The sequence below is a fragment of the Hyla sarda genome, chromosome 8 (assembly GCF_029499605.1).
Source record: "Hyla sarda isolate aHylSar1 chromosome 8, aHylSar1.hap1, whole genome shotgun sequence".
NCBI classification, from domain to species: domain Eukaryota; kingdom Metazoa; phylum Chordata; class Amphibia; order Anura; family Hylidae; genus Hyla; species Hyla sarda.
The window spans coordinates 147640493-147661657 of record NC_079196.1 but is presented as its reverse complement, the minus strand read 5'-3'; the positions used below and the strand labels follow the sequence as shown (position 1 = coordinate 147661657).

At 46.3% G+C, this 21165-nt stretch overlaps 1 protein-coding gene across 3 annotated transcripts in view; it reads left to right on the top strand.

Annotated features, from left to right (window-relative positions):
- The first annotated feature begins 15959 nt into the window (after window positions 1-15959).
- Window positions 15960-21165, top strand: part of LOC130284277 (putative methyltransferase DDB_G0268948) — a 148689-nt gene continuing 143483 nt past the window's right edge. The window contains exon 1 of one of the 3 annotated variants that reach the window (XM_056534479.1): window positions 15960-16208. The gene's annotated coding sequence lies outside the window, so the exon portion shown is untranslated. The other 2 variants (XM_056534480.1, XM_056534481.1) reach the window with 2 other exon arrangements.

The following is a 21165-nucleotide window of genomic DNA, read 5'->3' as shown; positions in this document are numbered from 1 at the left end:
GAGAATTATCTATTTGTACAATATCTATTTGTATTTATAGCTTTTGATGTAAAAGGGTTTTAAAGATTTGAATAAACTGTGGTTTTAGCTTCATGTGGATAGTGTTTTTTGGTCATAAGGAGCTACAGTGGTCCCTCAACATACGATGGTAATTCGTTCCAAACGAGCCATCGTTTGTCAAATCCATTGTATGTTGAGGGATTCGTGCAATGTAAAGTATAGGAAGCTGTACTCACCTGTCCCCGCCGCTCGCGATGGTGTCCCCGGGATCTCCGCTGTCTTCTCCGGTCCTCTGCTGTCTTCTCCGATCCTCTGCTGTCTTCCGCAAGGCCTTACTGGGCCTGCGTAGCGACGTCATTACGCTGCTGCGTACGCCATTCCTATTGGATGACGTGCGCAGCAGCGTATTGACATCATCGGAGAGGGCCGAGAAGACACCGGAAGACCAGCGCTGGTCCCAGAGGGCACACCGGAGCATCGTGGAGGGGTAAGTAATACTTACCGCACCACACGGGGAACATTCAGCCTCTATCCGGCAGCAGCTTAAGCATTTGGCGCTGCCGGATAGCACTTAATGCGATGGCCCCGACATAAAAAAGCATCGTATGTCGATGCTAACCGACATGCGATGGCCTCTGAGAGGCCATCGTATGTCGATTTCATCATATGTCGGGGCCATCGTAGGTCGGGGGGTCACTGTATATTAACACGTGTGTCGATTTGTCAGCGATAGTGTCTTTTTGTTGCACCATACATTTTAGGGTAAAATGAGTGTTGTCATTATAAAGGACAACTGGTCGAGCAAAAGACAAGCCCTCATAATCGTCTGTGGATGAAAATATAAAAGAGTTATGATTTTTAGAAGGCCGGGAGGAAAAACGAAAATGCAAAAATAAAATTGGCCTGGTCCTTAAGGCCAAAATGGGCTTGGTTCTTAAGGTTATGGCACCTTTCTAATAGAAAAAAAGGACTTAACCCCTTAAAGGACATCTGCAGCAAAAGAAAACGTATCCACTATGCACAGGAAAAGGGATAAGTGTCTGATCAGCGGGGGTCTATGTGAGCGGCTAATGCGCGTAGTGTCGACCTCTTTGAGGTCTACGGTATGCCCCCTCCACATATAGTTCTATGGGAGAGGTGGAGAGGCAGTGTTTGTGCCTCCTCGCCTCTCCCATAGAACCACATGGAAAAGGCGTGTCGGCCACGACGTCACGCTGCGGCCGGCATGCCTCCTGCACCTGAGAGCCATGGTCCCATGCAGGAGATACCAGGGGGTCCCATCGGTCGGGTCCCCCGCGATCAAACACTTATCCCCTATCCTGTGCATAGGGAATAAGTTGTCTTTTGCTGCATATGTCCTTTAACTCCTTAAGGACTCAGGACAATTTTATTTTTACGTTTTCCTTTTTCCTCCTCGCCTCCAAAAAAGCCTAACTTTTATATTCTCATCCACAGACTAGTATGAGGGCTTATTTTTTGTGCCACCAGTTGTCCGTTGTAATCACTCACTTTACCATTAAATGTATGGCGCAACCCAAAAAAATATTTGTGTGGGGAAATTAAAAAGAAAACCACAATTTTGCTAACTTTGGAAGTTTTCGTTTTCACGCCGTACAATTTACAATAAAAATGACGTGTGTTCTTTATTCTTTGGGTCAATACGATTAAAATGCTACCCATGATAACATACTTTTCTATTACTGTTGTGCTTGAAAAAAAATCGCAACAGTAATCACAAATTAGTACTTTTAAAATCCCCCTATTTTGAAGACCTATAACTTTTTCATTTTTCCGTATAAGCGGCGGTATGAGGGCTCATTTTTTGCGCCGTAATCTGTACTTTTTATTGATACCATGTTTGCTTATATAGGGGTTAATGGCTGACACCTGTGCGATCGCGGGTGTCCGCAATTACCAGCGGGTCTCTGGTTGCTATCGGCAGCCGGGACCTGCCGCGCATGACACGAGCATCGCTTATGAGCATCGGTTATGCATAGGACGTAACTGTACGTCTTAGTGCATTAAAGGGGTACTCCGCCCCTAGACATCTTATCCCCTATCCAAAGGATAGGGGATAAGATGTCAGATCGCCGGGGTCCCGCTGCGGGTCCTGCGCTATCATTACTGCACAGAGCGAGTTTGCTCTGTGCGTAATGATGGGCGATACAGGGGACGGAGCAGCGTAAAGTCATGGCTCCGCCCCTTGTGACATCACGGCCTGTCCTCTTAATGCAAGTCTATGGCAGGGGGCGTGACGGCTGCCACGCCCCCTCCTATAGACTTGTATTGAGGGGGGTGGGCCTTGACGTCACGAGGGGCGAAGCCGTGACGTAACAATGCTCCGGCCCCTGTATTGCCCATCATTACGTGCAGAGCGAACTCGCTCTGTGCAGTAATGATAGTGCAGTGCCGCAGCGGCGATCCCGGGGCTCCCCAGCAGCGGGACCCCAGCGATCTGACATCTTATCCCCTATCCTTTGGATAGAGGATAAGATGTCTAGGGGCGGAGTACTCCTTTAAGTACCAGCTCACCAGGATGTACATTTACGTCCTGTGTCGTTAAGGGGTTAAGGACTATGGGTTTTTCCATTTTTGCACTTTTGTTTTTTTCCTCATCACCTTCTAAAAATCATAAAGCTTACAATTTTGCACATACAGACTCATATGGGGGCTTATTTTTTGCACCACCAATAGTACTTTGTAATGATATCAATAATTTCACCACAAAATTGTGGTTGCTTCCGATTCTATGCAGTGCACTTTTCGGTAAAAATGACACCATATATTTATTCTGTAGGTCCATACAGTTACAATGATACCCAATTTATATAGGTTTTTCTTTAGTTTATTACCGTATTTATCGGCGTGTTATACGCCGATAAGCCGCTGCCCCTGCCTGTCCTGGGGTCTAGAGCCCTGCTGCCTCCGCTTTTCTCCCCCTGGCTATCGGCGCCATCTCCCCTTCTCTCCCCCTGGCTATCGGTGCCGCTGCCCCATTGCCGGCGCCGATAGCCAGGGGGAGAGAAGCGGCGCTGGCAATGGGGCAGCGGCGCCGATAGCCAGGGGGAGAGAAGGGGCAGCGGCACCCATTGCCGACGCCGCTGCCCCATTGCCTCCCCCAACCCCGGTGTGCGTCCCCTGCGTCGTTGCTATGCGCTGCGAGACGCAATGACGTCACTCGTCATTGCGCCGTGCAGTGCATAGCAACGACGCAGGGGACACACACCGGAGGCCTGAAGCAGTGCGGACCCGACCCCGGCAACAGGTAATTATACAACCGGGGATGGGGGAGGCAATGGGTGCCGCTGCCCCTTCTCTCCCCCTGGCTATCGGCGCCGCTGCCCCATTGCCGGCGCCGCTTCTCTCCCCCTAGCTATCGGCGTCGGCAATGGGGCCGGCACCGATAGTCAGAGGGAGAGAACGGGCAGCGGCGCAGATAGTCAGCGGGAGAGAAGCGGCGGGAGCAGGGCTCTAGACCCCAGGAAAGTCAGGGGGACAGAAGCGGGCAGCGACGGCCTTTCTCCCCCTGCCTTTCCTGGGGGCTTCTGCGGGGTCAGAAACAGTGTATCGGGGTATAGGCATGCACACACACGCACCCTCATTTTAGCAAGGAAATTTGGGTAAAAAACTTTTTTTACCCAAATATCCTTGGTAAAATGAGGGTGGGTGTTAAAGGCCGGTGCGTGGTATACCCAGATAAATACGGTACTTAAAAAAAAAATTATAAGTACATGCACCAAAATGAGTATGTTTAAAATTTTCCTCTTCTGACCCCTATAACTTTTTTTTATTTTACTGTATACGGGGTGGTATGAAGGCTAATTTTTTGCACCATGATGTGAAGTTTTTATTGGTACCATGATTTGTTTTGATCAGACTTTTTGATCACTTTTTATAAAATTTTTTAGGGTATACTAAGTGAAAAAAAATATGCAATTTTGGATTTTGGAATTTATTTTACGTGTATGCCATTGACCGTGCGGTTTAATTAACATTATATTTTTATAGTTCTTTAACCCCTGATCGGGACTAATCGGGACTAACACAGTGAAAATGCGGTGTCGGGATCAGCTGGGACACGAGCGGAGGTCCTCTTACCTGCCTCCGGCATGTCCCCTCGGCGATTGATTGCTCCAAGCCTGAGATTCAGGCTTGAGCAATCGACCGCCGATAATGTTGATCATTGCAAAGCTATGGCTTTGCAGTGAACAGTGCTGGCAATCAGTGTGTGCAGTGTTATAGGTCCCTATGGGAGCTATATAAGGCCCCGTTCACACTACGGAATCTCCGCTCGCTGAATTCCGCGAGCAGAGTTTCCGCCTGGCGGCCGCCGCAGAGTGAACTTCGGCGCTAGGGCCGCGGAGCACTGAGCCGTCACCACTGACGGCTATGCAGTGCTCGCGGAATCCGCGCAAAGAATGAACATGTTCTTTCTTTGCGCGGAACAATTTCAGCGGCGGAGTTGTCCGCCACGGAATTTCCGCAGTGTGAACGGGTCTCGCGGAGACCCATTCACACTAATGTTATGTTCACACCGCGGAGTTCCACTCGTGGAATTCCGCGAGAATTCTGTAGTGTGAACATAGCCAAACACTGCAAAAAAAAAAGTGTAAAAAAAAAGTTAATAAATGTGATTTAACCCTTTCCTTAATGAAAGTTCAAATCACCCCCCTTTTCCCATAAAAAAAAAACCACCATGTAAATAAAAATAAATATAAACATATGTGGTATCGCCGCGTGCGTAAATGTCCGAACTATAAAAATATACAATTAAATGAAACCGTACGGTCAAAGGCGCATGCGCCAAAAAATTCCAAAGTCCAAAATAACGTATTTTTGGTCGCTTTCTATATCATGAAAAAATGAATAAAAAGCGATCAAAAAGTCCGATCAATACAAAAATGGTAGCGATAAAAACTTCAGATCACAGCACAAAAAATGAGCCCTCATACCGGCCCATATGCGGAAAAATAAAAAGTTATAGGGGTCAGAAGATGACAATTTTAAACGTATACATTTTTCTGCATGTAGTTATGATTTTTTCCAGAAGTACGACAAAATCAAACCTATATAAGTAGGGTATCATTTTAATCGTATGGACCTACAGAATAAAGATAAGGTGTAATTTTTACTGAAAAAAGTACTGCATAGAAACGGAAGCCCCAAAAAGTTACAAAATGGCGTTTTTTCTTCAATTTCGTCGCACAATGATTTTTTTTTTCCGTTTCGCCGTAGATTTTTGGGTAAAATGATGTCACTGCAGAGTAGAATTGGTGGCGCAAAAAATAAGCCATCATATGGATTTTTAAGTGCAAAGTTGAAAGGGTTATGATTTTTAAAAGGTGAGGAGGAAAAAACAAAAGTGCAAAAACGGAAAAACCCGTGGTCCTTAACCATTTAACGACGCAGGACGTATATTTACGTCCTGCGCCGGCTCCCGCTATATGAAGCGGGGTCGCGCTGCGACCCCGCATCACATCGCGTCGGTCCCGGCGCTCATCAACGGCCGGGACCCGCGGCTAATACCACACATCGGTGTGATCGGCGATGTGCGGTATTAACCCTTTAGAAGCGGCGGTCAAAGCTGACCGCCGCTTCTAAAGCGAAAGTATCCCGGCTAGTCAGTCGGGCTGTTCGGGACCGCCGCGGTGAAATCGCGGCGTCCCGAACAGCTTGCAGGACACCGGGAGGGCCCTTACCTGCCTCCTCGGTGTCCAATCGACGAATGACTGCTCCGTGCCCGAGATCCAGGCAGGAGCAGTCAAGCGCCGATAACACTGATCACAGGCGTGTTAATACACGCCTGTGATCAGGATGAGAGATCAGTGTGTGCAGTGTTATAGGTCCCTATGGGACCTATAACACTGCAAAAAAAAAGTAAAAATAAAGTGTTAATAAAGGTCATTTAACCCCTTCCCTAATAAAAGTTTGAATCACCCCCCTTTTCCCATAAACAAAAATAAAACAGTGTAAATAAAAATAAACATATGTGGTATGTGGTACATACGTGCGTAAATGTCCGAACTATAAAAATATATAATTAATTAAACCGCATGGTCAATGGCGTACGTGCAAAAAAATTCCAAAGTTCAAAAAAGCGTATTTTGGTCACTTTTTATACCAGTGATCAAAAAGTCCGATCAAAACAAAAATTGTGCAGATAAAAACTTCAGATCATGGCGCAAAAAATTAGCCCTCATACCGCCCTGTTCGTGGAAAAATAAAAAGTTATAGGGGTCAGAAGATTACATTTTTAAACATATATACATTTTCCTGCATGTAGTTATGATTTTTTCCAGAAGTACGACAAAATCAAACCTATATAAGTAGGGTATCATTTTAACCGTATGGACCTACAGAATAATGATAAGGTGTCATTTTTACCGAAATATGCACTGCGTAGAAACGGAAGCCCCCAAAAGTTACAAAATGGCGTTTTTTCTTCGATTTTGTCGCACAATGATTTATTTTTCGGTTTCATCGTGAATTTTTGGGTAAAATGACTGATGTCACTGCAAAGTAGAATTGGTGACGCAAAAAATAAGCCATAATATGGATTTTTAGGTGGAAAATTGAAAGGGTTATGATTTTTAAAAAGGTAAGGAGGAAAAAACGAAAGTGCAAAAAAGGAAAAACCCTGAGTCTTTAAGGGGTTAAGGGGTATTCCGGCCACAGACATGTTATACACTATCCAAAGCTGTCACCCCCCCCCCCCCATAGACATGAATGGAGGGGGCATGGAGTGACGTCACGAGGGGGCATGGAGTGACGTCACGTCTCCAGTCCGAGATAGATACTGGCATAGAATGTGGGTGCTGCATGGAGATCACGGGGGTTTTACAGCCAACTTATTAACTTTTTTCAAAAAGTTAATAAGTTATTTCTTCCCTAAAATAGTGCCCTTAACCCCTTAACATCATACATAAATGTACATCCTGGTGCATGATACTTAAAGGACATGTCCGATGCTCACTTTTCTTATTGTATCCGTTCCGGGCTGCAAAAAAAAAAGAAAAGAAAATAAGCTTTCTCTTGCCTGTCTACGCTCCCCCGGTGCTCCGGTACAGGCGTTCGGTCCCCGGGCTGTATTCTTCTTACTTCCTGTTAGCCCGGCACGTCACACGGAGCTTCAGCCTATCACTGGCCGAGGCGGGACATCGCTGCGGCCGGTAATAGGTTGAAGCTCTGTGTGACGTGCCGGGCTAACAGGAAGTAAGAAGAATACAGCCCGGGGACCTAACACCTGTACTGAAGCACCGGGGGAGCCTAGGCAGGTAAGAGAAAAAAATTTTCTTTTCTTTTTCAGCCCGGAACGGATAAAATAAGAAAAGTGAGCACCGGACATCTCCTTTAACATATCAAGACGTGCATTTACGGTCCGAGCAGAGGATCTCCGTTTGCTTTATAGACTGTAAACTACACTGTGTAAAAATTTCCCCCTCAAATAATATTTAATGGTTGGGTTGCGTTGTTGTTGGTTTCATTACATAGTACAATTGGTCGTTCAAATAACAAGCCCTCATATGGGTCTGTGGATGGAAAAGAGCTATGGGAGGGGGGGCATTTATCATTGTAGGTGTAAGTGAAGCACTTTTCGACACCTTTTTTTTGCGTGTGCTGGTAATGTTTTGTGCAGGTACACATTTTCTGAAATTTTACTCTTCACATACACCATAAAGCTAAGCTAAGTCTGGGCTGGTTTAGTTTAGAGACTTTTCAGTGGCTTTGCACCTTTTATGTGCCTTTTCACAAAAAGGCGCAGTTCATAAAACCCTTCCATATCATGTGTATTGCCAAAATCAGTGGATTGCTGTAAGACTCACGGTTAGTAGACTAGAACACTGGAGGTAGTGGATCCGCTGGACCTGTGTGGCAAATGACGAAGGCCGTGCCAGGGAGCGGAGTCTAAGATGCCGCTGGTTTTCACCAGAACCCGCCGCAAAGCGGGATGGTCTTTCTGCGGCAGGTGGCAACCAGGTCGCTACCCCTGGCACGACTCGACCACACAGGCAGCTGAGGAGATTCGAGGCAGGCGCTTTAAATCAATGCACTGCAGTGGCTTTTGCGGTGCCATAGGCCGCCGCCGCCACCACCCGCTTCTCTCCCCCTACCTGTCAGGGTGGTCCGGGCCATCCATCCTTAACGTAGTGTCCGGCGGCATTCTGGGTGGAGGGTGAACCGGTCCGGGCTGTCCTTCTCCGGGGGTCATCTTTTCCACTCCGGGCAGGCTCCGGCCGAGTACGCTGCATAGACACCGCTGCGCAGTGACGCCCGTGCGCAGCGACGCACCTGACGTCACAGCATAGCGGCGTCTATGCAGCGTACTAGGCCGGAGCCTGCCCGGAGTGGAGAAGATGACCCCCGGAGAAGAAGGACAGCCCGGACCGGTTCACCCTCCACCCGGAATGCCGCCGGACACTACAGGAAGGAAGGAAGGATGGATGGCCCGGACCACCCCCATTACGGGTAAGTTTAATTTTTTTTATTGACTCAGAGGGTGGGGGAGGGGCCCGACCGGTATAGTGGTATGGGCAAAAATCCATACCGGTATACCGCCCAGCACTACGGTGGGGGGTGCGACGCGGTGCGGTGGGCCGATACCGATAATGCCCAAAATCGTGATTATCGGCCGATAATATCGGCCATACCGATAATCGGTCGATCCCTAGTCAGGATAGCAGAAGGTCAGGGCCGGCGGCATAGGTGTGTAGTCAGGACGTGGCAGGAGGTCAGTAGGCAGGTGGCACAGGAGCGAGGTCAGGTCACTGAACAATGGGGTCAGAAACACAGAAATGCTTTCTCTCAGGCACTAGGGCAACAAAGATCCAGCAGGGATGAGTGAGAAGTACAGGCATTTATAACAGTGGTGAAGGCGATTCACATAATTGCAGGTACACTGGCCCTTAAAATTTTAGAGCTCCGGCACGCATGCGCCCTAGGAGGCGGGGGCACGTGCTCTGGAGCTGCGAGAGCAGAGGAGGAAGGAGCAGAGAGCGGAGGTGAGTGATGGGTTGGGATTCACATGCGGGCGCGTCCTGTGATACGAATCCCAGCCCCGCTGGCTGGGGAAGTGAGAGGGGAAATGCAACAATTGCAACTCAAAATCAGCAGAAATGTGTAAACCAAAAGGTGCAAAAAAGGTGCAAATAAACGCTGCTTGCGCCTTTTTTGCACCTTTTCTAGACACAAAAAACAGTCTAAAGACAATGATAAATGTTGGCCTATGTCTTTTAAAAGGTGAGAAGGAATAAAAGAAAACGCCAAAAAGGAAACTTGTTGCATTCTCAAGGCCAAAATGTGGTGTGTCCTTTAGAGATTAACCCCTTCAGGACTGAACCAATTTTCATTTTAAAGTTTTTTTCCCCCCCTTCTTGTCTTTTAAGAGCTATGGGGGTGATTTATCATTGCTTTTACAGCATTTTTTTTTGTCTATGTTCAGGTGCCAGCAGCATATTTTGAGACTTTTATGCGCCTTTTTATATAGACAGTTTTACTCTTTTTGTCAAAAGTCGCTATTTTGTGCGCAAAGGTACATTTTTAGGCGCAAAGCTACACCACCTACCAGTAGGCGTGAGAATAATTTCTACCTTTCACAATTCAACCCTTCCCGCAGAATCCCGTTTGTAGACGGCGAATTGTGCAGGTCCTTTGCGCATTCCGCCATCTATAGACAGCATTCAGTTAACCCGGCGATGCGCGACATCGCACGGGTTAACTGGCAGAAGTCCCGCTGTTACCAGCCCGATAGCCAATGACTTATACCGATATTCCGGGGGCAGAATGAACTGCAGGGGCTTTAGCGGGGCCAGAGACCGCTGCCGCCCGCTTCTCTCCCCCTGCCTGTCCTGGGGTCCTCCCTAGTCCAACCACCAACGCCGCTGCGGCCTCGGGGTCCACGCTACTTCTGGCTCCCGTGGGGTCCTGAGCTGTCACTGTGCGCACTGATGGTGACGTCGCGTTGAGGACGTCACTATTCATTGCGCTGTGCAGTGCGCAGGACACCGCAGGAGCCAGAAGTAGCACGGACCCCGGGAACAAGTAATTATAAAACTGGGGATGGGGGAGGCAATGGGGCAGCGTTGGCATCAGTGAAGATCGTCACTAATCTTCACTGCTGCTTCTAGGAGTTTCAAAACTACAACTCCCAGCATGCCCAGAAAGCCTTTGGCAGTCTGGGCATGCTTGGAGTTGAAGTTTTGCAACATCTGGAGGGCCACAGTTTGGAGACCACTACACAGTGGTCCCCAATCTGTTCTCCACCAGTTGTTGCAAAACTACAACTCCCAGCATGCAGTTCCGCTATTTGGGCATCCTGGGAGTTGTAGTTTTGCAACAACTGGAGGCACACTGTCTGAGAAACATTATCTGTTTTCTAACTCAGTGTTTCCCAACCCGTGTGCCTGACAGACCATGCATGCTGGGAGTTTTAGTTTTGCAACAGCTGGAGGCACACGGGTTGGGAAACACTGAGTTATGTAAAAAACTCTGTGTTTTGCAACCAGTGTGCCTCCAGCTGTTGCATAACTACAGCCCCCAGCATGCACAGACAGCTGGGCATGCTGAAAGTTATAGTAGTGTGCCTCCAGCTGTTGCATAACTACAAGTCCCAGCATGCCCTTCTGTCACTGCATGCTGAGAATTGTAGTTTTGCAACAGCTGGAGGTTTGCCTGGCTATGCACTGACAAGTACTTGCCAGTGCATGGCCAGAATTTGTCAGCGCTTTCGCATACCAAGGCTCAACCCGTGGCGTACCCCGGGTTGAGAACCCAGGCCTCTGGTTGTTGCTCTGACTTTTTTTTTTAGAAAAGGTGTACGTTAGACAACTTTTCAGGCTAAAGGAGAGCTGCACCTTATTCATCATTACGCTGCGCATTATTGATGAATAAGGAGCACGCTAGTCAAAGTATAAACAACAAAAAAAAGGTGGAAATTTGATCTAAAATAGATATTTCTTGATAAATCACCCCCTATAACTCTTGTTTTAACATTCACAGACCCATATAAGAGCTTGAATTTTTGCAGGGCCAATTGTACTTTGTGATGACACCTTTCATTTTACCATAACATTTTATTTGTGGGGAAAAGTAGAAAAAATACTGCAATTTTTATTTTATTTTTTCTTGGGGTGGATGTTTCGTTTTTGACAGTGCACTTTAATGGTAAAACTGACATTATCTTTATTATATAGGTCAATACAATTAGCCACATAATTGAGCCCTATGGGGGAAATTTATCAAAACCGAACAGCCCACTGAGCCAACCGGCAACAGTTTTCTCCCATTTTAAACGCTGCAATCAACTTTGAACGCGGCGTCTAAAGGGTTAATACCGGACATCAGCCCAATCGGTGATGTCTGTTATCTGCGGGTCCTGGTTGTTAACCTTTTAAGGACGTCGGGCGTATGCATACGCCCTGCATCCCGAGTCCTTAAGGACGTGGGGCATATGCATAGGCCCGTGGGAATTCCGGTCCCCGCCGCTAGCCGGTTGGGGACTGGATCGGAATGCCTGCTGAAATCATTCAGCAGGCATCCCGGCACATCGCCGAGGGGGGTCCTGAGACCCCCCATGTCGGTGATCGCAGAAAATCGCATGTCAATTCAGACATGCGATTTTCTGCCATTCCGGGCTGATCGGGTCTCTGGTGACCCGATCACCCGGAAAATAGGGATGATTGGAGCTGTCAGGGACAGCTCTGATCATCCTGAGGGATAGGAGCGAGGTTGCAGTTCTGCGATCTCCTCCTATCCCCTGCCATTGGTCAGAACTGATTCTGACCAATGGCAGGGCAGGACAGTGGGTTGCCATGGCAACCCCCCGTTCTGCCCACCCCTGGATGTCGAGGGGATCGTGGGGAGAAGATGGAGGCCGGTACCTGCAGGAGAAGATGCCTGGGGATCCCCGATCGTTGCTGGAGACTGCTGGATCCTGGCTCAGGTAGGGAAACCACGTTGGGGGTGGTGGAAATGAAAGTAAAAGTAAAGTGATCTTTACTGTGGCAACCACTAGGAAGGCCATACTGCAACTCCCAGCATGCCCAGACAGCCAAAGGCTGTCTGGGCATGCTGGGAGTTGTAGTTTTGCAACATCTGGAGGGTCACAGTTTGGAGACCACTGTTACAGTGGTGTCCAAACGGTAGCCCTCCAGATGTTGCCAAACTACAACTCTCAGCATGCCTTGACTGCCCAGGCATGCTGGGGGTTGTAGTTCTGTAACATCTGTCCCTTCAGATTTTGCAATTTTTCATGAAATTTTTGAAAATTGCTGCTCTGCTTTGAAGCCCTCTAATTTTTTCAAAAAGCTAAAATATGTCCATTTTATGATGCTAACATAAAGTGGACATATTGTATTTGTGAATAAAAATAAAATTTATTTGGAATATCCATTTTCCTTACAAGTAGAGAGCTTCAAAGTTAGAAAAATCCTTTCGTTCTAAAGCTCATTCTATTCTTTCTAACTTCATGTGGGGGGCAATAAACCCAGGTTAGCAGCCTCTATTCTGACCAAACCTCATGACTTGGGAGGTTTGGGGGCTTTGGATTTATGGAATTATTATATTGCTACCTTGGTGGGGTTATTGCATAATAGGCGAAAGGGCAACCTATCTATTCCTTGGGTATGCATAGAAAACGCTTATATTTCTCCATATATTATTACTGACATTCTTCTCTTACCTTTTTGGTCCTTATCTACCTTCCCTACTTCAAACCCTATAGTGCTGGAATTGTACACAGCCTGGAAAACATATATTTCCATATCGCAATCCCCTGGTTGTCATGATAGGTCTCTCATGACCTTAGTGCAAGCGGTGATCCCACGCCTAGATATTTGCTCTTGGATGGCTCAGGGGCTTAAAGGGGTTCTCCACTGCTTTAACCTTCTTCGGCCAGTTAGTTAGTACTGTGGCTATATTTCATTAACGCTTTCTTTCCTGTTGCTAACGCTACTATATGTGATTTTTTTGTTTTACCTTTTTTAACAGACCCGGAAGCTGGTTAATTCCTTAGTTTGCTGGCTTGCCTCGACCACTTTTTTTTTTTTCTCCCGCCGCCATCTTGCCATCGATACGTCACCCTGCAGGGTGTTGTGTGGGAGGCCAGCCTGCCCCTCGCTCCGTTCGTGCCCGCCTCCCGCGCTAATGAATATTCTGCCTTCATAAGCGCGCACCTCCATACTTTCAGCTTCTTCTAAACTGAATGCTGATTGGGCTGCTTGCGGCGAATCGGCTCGGGTGATTGGCGCATGCGCAGTTCGTCCTCGATCGTGAGGTTCATCTGCGCATATGCCATTGTGATGTAAGCCTCGGGCCTGACGCGCTGGGGGATTGTTAACACTAACCTTGCCAGAGGGGAGTCCCTGAGCGCTGGACAGCTCCCGAAGGTTTGCTATGTGCTCTCTGGCAGATGTTCGCGCCGCATGTGATCCTAATTTTTCATATCTGTTTTACTGCAGATGTTTTAGGGATTGGACTATTTAAGGGGAACATGTGCTGCAATAAACCTCTTTTCTCTGGGCATGGTGTCAGTGTGTAAGCTGCATTTTTCCCTTGTCTATAGTGTTTTGGCAAGTCTATTTATTCCTGGTATTTAGGGTAAGTTTGTGGTGGTTTTTTGGCAGATTTTGAAATATCCTATTTAAATAGTCCAATCCCTAAAACACCTGCAGTAAAACAGATATGAAAAATTAGGATCACATGCGGCGCAAACATCTGCCAGAGAGCCCATAGCAAACCTTCGGGAGCTGTCCAGAGCTCAGGGACTCCCCTCTGGCAAGGTTAGTGTTAACAATCCCCCAGCGCGTCAGGCTCGAGGCTGACATCACAATGGCACATGCGCAGATGACCCTCACGATCAGGGACGAACTGCACATGTGCCAATCACCGGAGCCGATTCGCCGCAAGCAGCCCAATCAGCATTCAGCTTAGAAGAAGCTGAAAGTATGGAGATGCGTGCTTATGAATAGTGTTGCTCACGAATATTCGCAATTGGAATATTATTCGCGAATATCGCATATTCGCGAATTCGCGAATATAGCGCTATATATTCGTAATTACGAATATTCGGTTTTTTTTCTCACAGTACACATCACAGTGATCACCCCTCTCTGCTTCCAGCTTGTGTGGTGTAAAGAAGGCTGTAATACTATTGTGTGAGACTGGCGTGTGAAAATTTGCATATGCGAAAATTAGCATATGCTAATTTTCGCATATGCTAATTTTCACGTATGCTAATTTTGTTTATGCTAATATTCACATATGTTAATTTTTGCATACGCGCATTTTCGCATATGCGAAAATAAAACGAGAATATAACGAATATGCGAATATATGACGAATATTCGTCCATATATTCGCGAATATTCGCGAATTCGAATATGGCCTATGCCGCTCAACACTACTTATGAAGGCAGAATATTCATTAGCGCGGGAGGCGGGCATGAACGGAGTGAGGGGCAGGCCGGCCTCCCACACAACACCCTGCAGGGTGACGTATCAATGGCAAGATGGCGGCGGGAGAAAAAAAAAAGTGGTCGAGGCAAGCCAGCAAACTAAGGAATTAACCAGCTTCCGGGTCTGTTAAAAAAGGTTAAAAATAAATAAAATAAAAAAACACATATAGTAGCGTTAGCAACAGGAAAGAAAGTGTTAATGACATATAGCCACAGTACTAACTAACTGGCCAAAGAAGGTTAAAGCAGTGGAGAACCCCTTTAAATTTGTTTCCCAATTATACTCCAGTAATTCTCCCTTTCTCTTTACTACAATCTTCCCTACCTATTCCCAACTCTGACTTCTACAAATACCTATCAGACACTTTCTTCTCACTACTACCTTTTCTATATTCACAAACCATCCCTTCTATTTTTTTGCGACTAATTTGAAAGGTCTTAAGCTTTTATATTCTGCCACTTCCGCACCTGAGACAATGGCCCTCATTTACTAAGAAAATCGGGTTGTAAGTCTATCTTGCTTTCTTACCCGACTGCTTTTTTCCCCTGGTATTTATTATTATGTCGCATCCTGTTTGTCGCACGTGGGTTTCGTTGGTTTTGGTTTCCAACTCCTCTGAGCTGTCGGGAAAAAATCCACAACAATTCAACTAATTCGGGTTGGAAACCTTAATAAATACGTGGGAAAGCTAAGAAATGTCGGGTAACGCCCCTTTTTCGGGTTTGGGAGAATCCACATTGGGTCCGTCGGGAAAAAATGTCGCATCGTGTCGCAGACTGGCGCAGGATGTCTGCGACATGGCGCAGACAAAGATGCGTCAAAAAAACCCGACAAAAGAGGTCGGGTTTAGAATAGTAAATGAGGGCCAATGTGTTGGATATAATCCTATCGGAGGAACAATGGAGGGACGCCTTTCCCTGATTGGGAATTACTGTACTAGAGATTTAGCTTGTATTTTTCTGATAATAGTTTAGACCGCTTTAACAAGCTTCTGGAAAAATACCTACCATCCCCTATGAACAAGGTTTTACCTATAGGTCTGGATCAGTTACCAAATTCAGTGCCCGTTGGCATCTCTGGTCTGTGTCTAAATATGCTATAAATGATGGTTAAATTGTTACACATTGTGGGTTTTCCCTTGCCCCCCCTGCCTAGATCAGATTAGATAGGTATTTGCCAATTAGGGTGCCTCAAAACTACAACTCCCAGCATGCACGGAGTTTGCAACAGCTGGAGACACCCTGGTTGGGAGACACTGGATTATAGATAAATAGATGAGAGAGTTGAATTTAACTGGTTATAAAATGCTGACACCACCAGCTGCTCTGTACCTGTTTCTTTGATAGTTGTTTCTATCCACATGATCATTAAACAAACTCCATACTGAATAGAATAAGGAGCATTTGGCTGTGCACGTGACTGGACAAGGAAACTAGCAGAACACAGTTCACACCAGGACACAGCCCGTCCTACGAACCGCCCTTGAGCTCACAGGCACACTTTCCCTACACGTCACACTTCCGGGTCATACCATATGCAACCACACCATAGGGGTGAATGCATAGACTGTTCTATCTCAGTTAGCCGAAGTACCCGGTATTTTAGGACTTTTGACAATCGTGTATTAATTGGTTATCTTTGAATTTCATCTCTGTGTGTAAACCTGTCACCTCCCGCCTTCTGCTCTGGACGCAGGGTTTGGACGGTTCCTCGTGTAGACAGGCAGCTGATCTCTGGGCTCTGAAGCTATACATTCTGTAAGTATATAGTTACATGGTGTGGACAGGCTGTCACGTGATTGTAGTGAGGTGAATGTATCGATTACCGTGTCAGATGTGATAATCTGTGTGCACATGCTGCGGTAACTATCCTGTGTGAATAGTTGTCACTGTTACTGTCACAGAATTCTGGCCCAAGTTTTTTTTTAAAACAAACAAAACTGACATGACTTGCGCCAAATGTATTAGGGGTTTTGCTATACAGTTCCCGTATACGGTTTCAAGTTAAAAACCGTATGGAACTGTATAGAAAAAGGTATGCATTGACTTAACATTGTAAACCGTATGTCAAACGCATCATTACGTTTAGTCTGTTTTGCGTCTTATACGGTTTTGTGGTTTTTTTTTTTTTTTTTTTTTTTACCCGTACCAAAAAACAGTAGTCTACAATGTTTTTTGGTCCGGGTGAAAAACTGTATTAACCCCCCCTTAAGGACTGAACCCTTTTTCACCTTAAGGACTCGGCCATTTTTTGCAAATCTGACCACTGTCACTTTAAACATTAATAACTCTGGAATGCTTTTAGTCATCATTCTGATTCCGAGATTGTTTTTTCGTGACATATTCTACTTTAACTTAGTGGTAAAAATTTTTGGTAACTTGCATCCTTTCTTGGTGAAAAATCCCAAAATTTGATGAAAATTTGAAAATTTTGCATTTTTCTAACTTTGAAGCTCTCTGCGTGTAAGGAAAATGGATATTCCAAATAATTTTTTATTCACATATACAATATGTCTTCTTTATATTTGAATCATAAAATTGATGAGTTTTTACTTTTGGAAGACACCATAGGACTTCAAAGTTCCGCAGCAATTTTCCAATTTTTCACAACATTTTGAAACTCGCTTTTTTTCAGGGACCAGTTCAGGTTTGAAGTGGATTTGAAGGGTCTTCATATTAGAAATACCCCATAAATGACCCCATTATAAAAACTGCACCCCCGAAAGTATTCAAAATGACATTCAGTAAGCGTTTTAACCCTTTACGGGTTTCACAGGAATAGCAGCAAAGTGAAGGAGAAAATTCACAATCTTCATTTTTTACACTCGCATGTTCTTGTAGACCCAATTTTTGAATTTTTGCAAGGGGTAAAAAGGAGAAAATGTTTACTTGTATTTGAAACCCAATTTCTCTCGAGTAAGGACATACCTCATATGTCTATGTAAAGTGTTTGGCGGGCGCAGTAAAGGGCTCAGAAGGGAAGGAGCGTCAAATGGTTTTTGGGGGGCATGTCACCTTTAGGAAGCCCCTATGGTGGCAGAACAGCAAAAAACCCCACATGGCATACCATTTTGGAAACTAGACCCCTCGGGGAACGTAACAAGGGGTAATGTGAACCTTAATACCCCACAGGTGATTCACGACTTTTGCATATGTAAAAAAAAAAAAATTTTTTTTTACCTAAAATGCTTGGTTTCCCAAAAAATTTACATTTATACAAAGGGTTAAAGCAGAAAATACCCCCCAAAATTTGAAGCCCAATTTCTCCCGATTCAGAAAACACCCCATATGGGGGTGAAAAGTGCTCTGTTGGCGCACTACAGGTCTCAGAAGAGAAGGAGTCACATTTGGCTTTTTGGAAGCAAATTTTGCTCTGGGGGCATGCCGCATTTAGGAAGCCCCTATGGTGCCAGGACCGCAAAAAAAACCCACATGGCATACCATTTTGGAAACTAGAGCCCTCAGGGAATGTAACAAGGGGTTAAGTGAACCTTAATACCCCACAGGCGTTTCACAACTATTGCATATGTAAAAAAAATAAAACATTTTTTACCTAAAATGCTTCTTTTCCCAAAAACTTTACATTTTTAAAAAGGGTAAAAGCAGAAAATACCCCCTAAAATTTGAAGCCCAATTTCTCCCGAGTACGGCGATACCCCATATGTGACCCTTAACTGTTGCCTTGAAATACGACAGGGCTCCAAAGTGAGAGCGCCATGCGCATTTGAGGCCTAAATTAGGGATTGCATAGGGGTGGACATAGGGGTATTCTACGCCAGTGATTCCCAAACAGGGTGCCTCCAGCTGTTGCAAAACTCCCAGCATGCCTGGACAGTCAACGGCTGTCTGACAATACTGTGAGTTGTTGTTTTGCAACAGCTGGAGGCTCGGTTTTGGAAACCGTGGCGTACCAGATGTTTTTAATTTTTATTGGGGAGGGGAGGGGGGCTGTGTAGGGGTATGTGTATATGTAGTGTTTTTTTACTTTTTATTTTATTTTTTGTGTTAGTGTAGTGTAGTGTTTTTAGGGTACAGTCGCACGGGCGGGGGTTCACAGTAGTTTCTCGCTGGCAGTTTGAGCTGTTGCAGAAAATTTGCTGCAGCTCAAACTTGCAGCCCGATACTTACTGTAAGCCTCCGCCCATGTGAGTGTACCCTGTACATTCACATTGGGGGGGGGGGGGGGACATCCAGCTGTTGCAAAACTACAACTCCCAGCATGCGCTGACAGACTGTACATGCTGAGAGTTTTAGTTTTGCAACAGCTGTAGGCACACTGGTTATGTATCACGGAGTTTGTGACCTTACTCAGTGTTTCAAAACCAGTGTGCCTCCATCTGTTGCAAAACTACAACTCCCAGCATGTACGGTGCATGGTGTAAGGTGACTGCTGGGAGTTGTAGTTTGCAACAGCTGGAGGCACACCGGTCGTGAAACACTGTGTTAGGTAAAAAAAAAAAAAACTCTAAGTTTCACAACCAGTGTGCCTTCAGCTGTTGCAAAACTACAACTCTCAGCAGTCACCGACAGCCAACGGGCATGCTGTGAGTTGTAGTTATGCAACCAGCAGATGCACCACTACAACTCCCAGCATGCACTTTAGCTGTTTGTGCAAGCTGGGAGTTGTAGTTATACAACAGCTGAAGGTACACTTTTTCATAGAAAAAATGTGCCTCCAGCTGTTGCAAAACCATAAGTCCCAGCATGCCCATAAGGGAATGCTGGGAGTTGTGGTGGTCTGCCTCCTGCTGTTGCATAACTACAGCTCCCAGCATGCCCTTTTTGCATGCTGGGAGCTGTTGCTAAGCAACAGCAGGAGGCTGTAACTCGCCTCCTGCTGCTGCTCCATCGCAGACTGTCCCTCACCGCCGCCGTCGCTCCTGGGGCCCCGATCCCAACATGGACGCCGGGGATCGGGGTCCCCAGCACCCGGGGTCGTCTTCCCGCTCACGCCCTCCGGAAGAGGGGCGGAGCGGGTGTGGGAGTGACACCCGCAGCAGGCGCCCTGATTGGTTGGCCGACGAATCAGGGCGATCGTGAGGTGGCACCAGTGCCACCTCACCCCTGCAGGCTCTGGCTGTTCGGGCCGTCAGAGACGGCCCCGAACAGCCAGTAATTCCGGGTCACTGGAGACCCGATTGACCCGGAATCGCCGCAGATCGCTGGACTGAATTGTCCAGCGATCTGCGGCGATCGCCGACATGGGGGGGCATAATGACCCCCCTGGGCGATATGCCGGGATGCCTGCTGAACGATTTCAGCTGGCATCCGGCTCCGGTCCCCAACCGGCTAGCGGTGGGGAGCGGAATTCCCACGGGCGTATGGATACGCCCTGCGTCCTTAAGGACTCGGAATGCAGGGCGTATCCATACGCCCTGCGTCCTTAAGAGGTTAAACCGTATACTTTTTTTTTTACATGGGAACCGTACAGAACCGTATGTGCGTACGGTTCCATCTAGTTTTCACCATACGGTTTTTGACTTTGCACATTTTTTTTTCTTGGAATTTCAATCAAACAAGTAAAACTATTCAAAATGGAGTGAAAAGTTAAAAAAGTATATGTTTAAAAAAAATAAATAAATAAATAAAAAAAGATGCAACCGGACATCATTTTTCAAACCGTATACGGATTAAAATTTGTACACACGTTGAGGAATCCGTTTTTCATCAAAAACCTGAGACGGGAACTGTATTGCAAAAACATGGTGTGCATGCACCCTTAGACAACAAACTGACAGGACTTCAGTTCTTTTTTTTTTTTTTTTTTTCCCACCTACTGCATATTGCAGTTTTTGTTACCCAACAAACTGCAATACAGTGACCCCCCGACTTATGATGGCCCCGACATATGATCATTTCAACATATGATGGCCTCTCAGAGCCCATTGTATGTTGAAGGCAGCATCGACATATGATGCTGCTGTGTGTCGGGTCCATCGTACAAACAGCTATCTGACAGCGCTGACAACTTCAGCAACTGACAGATAGTTGTTTAATGTGCCCCGTGTGCCCCGTTCTGCCTCCTGTTACTCACATGCTGTCCTGCAAACTCACGCAGGCTTCCACTGTGAGCTCCGTGTAAGCCCCCCCCCCCCCCCCCCCCCCCCCCAGTGCAGCTATAGCCAATAGCCTGCAGCATCTTGATGCAGGCATCCAATGAGCTGCTGGCTGCCCTCCCCTTCCTTTCCTATAGAGCTGTAGACGGCAGGATGGTAATGGAGGACATTCTGTCCCCCTGAAGGTATTTAGAGAACTGTACAGTACTGTATGCGATGTCACACATCACATACAATACATATACACACAATACACCCCATACATCAATGTTTGCCTATCAGTGTGCCTCCTGCTGTTGCAAAACTATAACTCCCAGCATGCCCAGACAGTCAATGGCTGTACATGCATGCTGGGAGTTGTAGTTGTGCAACAGCTGGAGGCACCCTGGTTTGTTAAACACTCCCCATACACTCCACATACAATGGTCATCCCAGAACCAATTAGCAGTTTCCCTTAGAGATATGTATTCAACATACAATGGTTCCAAGGCCCCAGAACCAATTACCATTTTTACATAGACATATGTACTCGACATATGATGGTTTCAACATATGATGGTTCTCCTGGAACCAATTAATATCATATGTTGAGGGACCACTGTATGCTGTTTAAAAAAAAAAAAATAAATAAATAAAATAAAAAGTAGTGCATATTAGTA